This window comes from Stegastes partitus, unplaced genomic scaffold (assembly GCF_000690725.1).
Source record: "Stegastes partitus isolate 25-593 unplaced genomic scaffold, Stegastes_partitus-1.0.2 Scaffold699, whole genome shotgun sequence".
In the NCBI taxonomy this organism is placed as follows: domain Eukaryota; kingdom Metazoa; phylum Chordata; class Actinopteri; family Pomacentridae; genus Stegastes; species Stegastes partitus.
Window position 1 is genome coordinate 281,273 of NW_007578430.1, and position 6,753 is coordinate 288,025.

General features: G+C 41.8%; 1 protein-coding gene across 2 annotated transcripts in view; it reads left to right on the plus strand.

Annotated features, from left to right (window-relative positions):
* LOC103363903 (protein sprouty homolog 3) overlaps positions 1–6,753 on the plus strand; it is a 55,211-nt gene that overhangs the window by 12,240 nt on the left and 36,218 nt on the right. The window contains exon 2 of one of the 2 annotated variants that reach the window (XM_008290859.1): positions 5,535–5,793. The gene's annotated coding sequence lies outside the window, so the exon portion shown is untranslated. Of the gene's footprint in view, positions 1–5,152; positions 5,794–6,753 lie in introns of those variants that run through there. The other variant, XM_008290858.1, reaches the window with a different exon arrangement.

Consider the following 6,753-nt stretch of genomic DNA (forward strand, 5'->3'; position numbering starts at 1 on the left):
ACACACACAGCGAGCGTAGCGCCGGCAGAAACGAATGACTTTGTCAGCTGGATGCCGTTTGACATTGATCCCTGGCTGACCCAGAACATCCCTCGTCCCTCGGCTGCTCACGCTCGCCTCTGTTCAGCTGCTTTCTGTTTGGTTTGAGACTTTTTTTTCCTCTAGATGAGTTAAATCATCTAGAAAATGTGGCAGGTTTTATATGTTTTTATTATTTGATACGGACAAATAAACTGTAAAAGAAAATGGAGTTAAAGCAAAGCGTGGTCGAAGATCTGGCAGCAGGAGGGCCGCAAACAAACATGTTGACAAACTAACATTCATAAAACGTAGAAAGTGAAAACAAAGGCAAACATTGTTTAAATAATGTATTTTTTTTAAAAAAATACCTGTGAAATGTTGAAGTCACACACCGGAGAAGACTGATTTACTTTATGTACTGGTTTTGTTGTTTGTTGTTTGTCTTTTTTTTAAAACAGTCAACTAATAAATTATTTCAGTTTTCTGTTATTTTACTGAATATTATCTGTAATTTAAATTATTTAACATTTTAAAAATCATTAATGTGCATATGTTTGCTTTTAAAACAACATCACACGTCTGTAAAATAACACAATTAATTGGCGATTTAAATACTGTAAAAAAAAAGTGATTTTACAATTTTGTCAATTTTTCTGTGATTTCAGTAGATATCATCTATAATTTTAAAAAAGTAGAATTTTTCCATCATTAATAAACATATTTCTACAGTCATAGCAGTGTGTAAATAAGACTGTTTACTAGATATTATCTGCAATTTAAATTAACATTTTTGCTGACTTAAATACAGAAATAAGAAATCGTGTAATTTTACAGTCAAATATCAAATAACTACTTGTTAAAGTTAGTGTGTAACTCAGAACTCTTTTAAAATGATATTTTAATAATTATTATCTGGAATTTAACTAAACAGGGAAAGTCTGTAAATTAACAGTTCATTTGCAGATTCTTAATCAACTGATTCTAAAACTATTTTAATCATTTAAAACATTTTTTTTCTTTAAAAAAAGAAGAAAAGAAAACAGACTAAATTTTCAGTTACACATTACAGAATATATGATCTGCTATTTATCTGTAAAATAACATTTTAAAAACCGTATTCACCATTTTTCATATCATCAATATTCAGATTTTTAAAAAAATAAATACAAATATCTGTAAACCACATTTTTGTTTCACATTTAAATACAGTAAAAATAAAGTGATTTACATTTAAATATTTTTAAGAATCAAATTATAAACACTAAAATGTGTAAAATGAGCCTTTTAAAAAAAATGTTAACATGTGAATCAACACTTTTTCTGATATTTTACTAGTTATTATTATTTTATATGATCCTGAAACACTTTGTCAGCTTTTTAAAAAGATCAACATGACTGTCAACCTTGTGGGTTTTTGGGTTCGGCGGGTTAACACTGAGTTGTCTTTGCAGCATTCATTCATGTTTCCGCTGCTTTCTTGTCACACAAACACGTCTGAGCTGAGCTGAGGGTCGTGGACACGTCCATCCTGTAAATCCAACGAATGCAGCTGCAACACCTTCAGAAACAACCACTGCAACACGTCCAGAGCTTATGGGAAGAAAAAGCGCTTAATTGAAGGCAGTTTTGGTTCCTTTCAGATAATCTCATTGTCTTTGTCTTTATCCCTCCTCAGTGTCTCTCTATCAGCAGTTTGTTTCATCTCAGATACTTTCCTCAACAGGAAACAGAGCTCCCCTCACCCCCATTAGGGACCAGTGTCCGGTTACCTTAATGTGTGTGTGTGTGTGTGTGTGTGTGTGTGTGTGTGTGTGTGTGTGTGTGTGTTCGTGCACGTCGTGCATCGCCGCGATGAGCTCGGATCTTGCTGAGTAAGAGGCCGCGGGCCGAGAAAATAGACAAAAGTACGAACGCGCACATGCATGAGCATCCTCGGACACACACTCATAGGAACGACGAGGCTCGCATTACAGTCATGCAGCATTTTGTCAGTGATGTCACTCGTCCTCGCGGATCGAATGAATGAATCAAAAAGCTCCTCCTTCCCTGTTTTCTCTGTCATGACCTTTGTTAGGTAAGATAATAAAAAATCAGAGCTCCACTGAAGTGTGTTTTTTATTTTTTTAGCGCTGATTCCCGTCAAGAGAGATCGAGTGATTGAGGATTATAGTTCGTCTGTAGTTCTTCTGAATCTTTCTCTGTTCTGTCGCTTTTATTGCCACTAAGGCCCAAATCTTCATCATTAACTATTGTTTCCCATCCACAGTTTCATGCTAATCTGTGACTGCCCGCTAACTTAGCCGCCTTCCACTAGCGTAGCCTTAGCCTGCTGTCAAAGTAGCTAAAGTCTGTGGCGATGTTTCTTATTCACTTTTTGCAGGTTGCATCTTTGCATCAGTTAGACGAGATTGATAGAAAGACGTCATGCTGCTCCAAATAGCGTTAGCTACAGGTTCAGAGGCACTGCTAGCCTCTTGGGGATAGCGTTAGCCTAGCACTGTCGGCAAAGTAAGTTCCAGTTCGGGCGTCTTTGGGTGTAACAGTGAAAATGGAATTCCTTGTGGAACATTGTGATGTTTATAGAACACTTCAGCAGTATTTTGTACCTCACCTTGGTCACACAGCTCCACTCATTCAGCTTTACTTTGCCGATGTGCTCGTCTGTCTCTCTGTGTAAACAATAGCTGTCAGTGTTGGCTGTTACTCGTATAACAACGATAACAGACAATCTGAAAAGTGCAAATAATCCGTCGATCCCTCGTGGAAATGCCATGCAGAGACTAACATCTGAGTATTACAGTTATGAGACAATATTGCAGAAATGTGCCTTCCCCTACACTTAAACTGATATAAACTGCAAAGTCCTGGATGCAACTCCCATCTGTCGCTGACTTACGCTGCCATTTTACCTCCATATGCCGATTTTGTGGCTCCATCAAGGTAACAGATATTTCCTACCACATCAGTGCTACCTTTTGATGAGAAACTGTGTTAATTTTTTTTTGAAAACACAAGTTAGAATTCAGCTAAATTGTGTAGGAATCTAATCTTTTCACTACAAAAGGTTTCAAGTTTGGGTCCGACTCCCCAACGTGTGATTTCCAAAGTCCAATTAAAATCTGAATAAAACAAATTCCTGTAAAAGATCATTTTTTTCCCCAAAACTGTTTTTCCAGTCCGTTGCGTTACAAATATTTGGGCTGTTAGGTCCAATAAGAACCCTCCCAGTGTCTTCAGAGCGTTGGAACAAATGAATTACGTATACAGGGGGGAGACTTTTGAATCGAGCAAATTTAAAAAAAAAACAAACAACAAAAACAAATTTTGGCCAAATATCTCAGCTGATTAATCGCTTAAACAAGTTAAACACATTTTACAACATGGCCATGAAGCCATTTTCGGGTACGGATGCAAAATATTCGTCAATGAAGTCCAGACGTGTTATCCACTCAGGTGCAAGAAATCTGTCCACATAATCAACGGCTTTTCTTGGAAACAAGAGCTCTGATCAGAATCCATTAACCGCTAAAGAAGCCACTGTCACAGTAGCTAGCTAAACCCCCACAATGCTCCTTTCTCATGTCTTTAGGATCTTGTGGAGCCATAGTAGGTATACTCTGACCTCTCTACACTCTTAATGTGTTTTGATGCTCTCACCCCGACCAGTCGAGGCAGACGTCCGTCCTCCCTGAGCCTGGTTCTGTTGAGTTAGCCTCCTTGTCCCTCACGCTAACGGGAATGTTGTTTTGGTTCCGTCCGACTTTCACCATGTGCTCTCTCAAAGGGAATGCAAAGGATCTATTGGGTTTCTCTCTTTAAAGTGTAGAACGTCTTCACCTTACGATGTGAAGTGCTATGAGATGTTGTGAACTGGTGCCATGTAAATACAGCTGAATTAAACTGAACGAGACTTCAGACGGCGTCCAACCAAAGCTTCACAACAAGATGTCTGACCTCCTACGTAACATTGAACAATGGCACACGTACACACTGGATTGTTTTTAATAACTTTGCTGTAACTAAAGTGCGTATAAGCTAAGAAATGATTGGGAAAAAATCATTTATTGACACATCTCCGCTAGTCCCGACAGGTATTACTGAACTGAACTGAACTGAACTGAACCGTGAGAATAAATAATTTGTTGGTACATGATCTACATTTAGATGGCGCCCTCCTACCTCAGGATACGTCTCCACAGGATACGTCACTTTAACGCTTTCCATTCTGGTAGCATTTCGAGGGAAGGGGCGTTGCTAGTTAGCTGTACCTCGGCGTCAAGGCATCAAGCAGAGGCCTCACAAAACTTTTGTGAAACATCTAAACTAGTTGTTATTAAGCTAAAACGAGGGCAGATTTAGCAACTGCATCGCTTATGGTTCACTTCAGGTGTCTTGAGAAATACTTTTCGCTCAGCTGTTTTTGTAATAAAAGTGAAAGTTGTTGGTCCAGACACCGTTTGACGTCAACTACGACTTTAAAGTCTAAAATAACACATTACAGACGAATGTTAGACGCTTTTCGAGGGTCTGGTGGGCGGGAAAGACGGATATTTGTTTAGATGAGTTGTTTCAAAGCTTTGCATCTCTATGCTGTTTCGGTTTTTTGGTTCTAAAGAAGATTTTGCTGCCGGTTCCGTTGTCACACCACCTAGTGGCCCACTGGTGTAACAACACCACCGTGGATACGTAGCATGAGTGGCACTCAAAGAGCTTTACAATGTGTTTCACACAGTTGCCACGCTGTTCACCACTTTCTATCAGCTTCTTTTCCGGTGATTGTGCGTTTTAGTCTAATGTGCATCACGTTGCATCACCTCACGCTGCTCCTGGAGAGAACAAAGTGGTCTGAGCTGCAAAACCAGACAAATCAGGGACGAGCTCTGGTTCTGTCTCCAGCGTTCTGCTCTGTCATGTTCGTACAGCAGAAGTGGATTGAGCTGAATTCAGCCACGGCAGAGGGGAGGAGTTAGAGGCGAAGGGAGGAGTGTGTATGTGTGTGCGTGTGTGTGTGTGTGTGTGTGTGTGTGTGTGTGTGTGTGGGGCAGAGAGAGAGGGCGGGCGAGCGAGGCAGAAAGTGCATGATGCAGCTCTCAGTCATTCATCTCTCGGAGAGAAGAGAGGAAACTACAGCAGAAGGAGGCGAAGACACACTGAGGGGTTTTTATTCTGAGCAGACAAAAGGGAAGATTTTCTAGTTTTAAAGTTCTCTGCATCCTCTGGAGCTGCAGTTTCCCTTCTCGTCTTCTTTTTTACACCTAAAACACAAATACTGTGCTGCTGCTGCTGCAAGTATTTCCCATCGCTGTTGGAGATACTTCCCTCTCCTGCATCCGAGGACACTTTTTTTTTTTTTTTTTAAATCTGCAGATGCAATCATCTGAAGCGTCTTTCTGACCGGATCTCCTCGTCAGAAGCATCTGTTGCAGCTCGAATGTGTCCAGAAGTCGGACGGAGAGCGTGAGAAGGACTGGTTGGGTTGTTGGGAGGTGGAGGAGGAAGAGGAGGAGGAGGAGGAGGTGGTGAAGTCAGGAGGATTAGAGAAGAGGAGGAAGAGCATCCTCACCACCCACAAACACACCCTTCAGTCAGCCGGACTTCGGCGATCTCGTAAAATCACCGTTTAAGTTTAAGAGCCGCCACAACGCGAGGTCGCACCGTTTGAATTCAGACGCTCTGTTGGTCACCACGGGGATATTGTAGCGGCGTTACAGGACCGTTGTGACACCAGGACGCCTCGGCAGCAGCACAGAATGGACCTCCCACCAATCAGAGGTAAGCATGAATTCACCCGCCGCCATCCGATCCGCTGATCAACTATTGATGATGTGCGTGACCTTGGAAGTTCCATCAGGGTTTTTTTTTTTTTTGCATCCGGAAATATGGTTTAGTTTGTTTGATTTGCAACGTAGAGAGTCGAGAGTTTGAAAGTCTTTAGAGTCGAGACAGATATTAGAGGCTTCTTGGGGGTCTGGTGGGAGGTGAGCTGAACAGTTTCAAAGCTTCACATCTGTTTGTTTCATGGGTGCTTTGTTTAAGGAAAGAAACACCCAGTTCAGGTTCCCTGTGCAGTAAAAACGTGATATTATCAGGATCAGATGGAGTTTGTTCTCCATCCTTCAAACTTCTGCTAAATGGTGTCGCCGCTCTGGTGGCAGCTTCTTGAAGCTCCGCACGGCTTCCCTTTTGGGATCCGGCTTGAAATGAAAAGTGTGCAGAACATGAGGGCAGTTAAACGCAGCTGAGAACTGCCATTTGTGTTCGACCGAACCTCCAGAATCAGGACGCGAGAGCCGCCAGCGACCCAATCCAAATCAGCAACAGGAAGGCGGCTGATAAATATCCGGAGGTCGTTTTCTCCGTTCATGTTTTTCCATCTCCTGCTTTGACTTAAGACGCAAAAGACTGGAGGAGAGAGTTTGGTTTCTCTTTGTAAACGTCCACATTTAGTTGCAGTTTGTTTCTGCTTCGTGATGCGAGTTTGGGCGAAGTTGCTCCTGTTAGATCCGAACTGTTGTTTTATTCAGAGTGAAGCCGTTGAGTTTCACCACTGGAGCGAGTTTCGGTGACGTTTCTGCACAATCCCACGAGCGAAATCAAAAAATGTCCTGCAGCTCGTGTGTGTGTGTGTTTGTGCAGTTGCGACGGGGACATGTGGGGCTGGGATTGATTGTCCTCAAGGTCGGATGCAGAACGTCAATATCCATCTCCGCTGGGTGGGACTGGAGGGGCGGG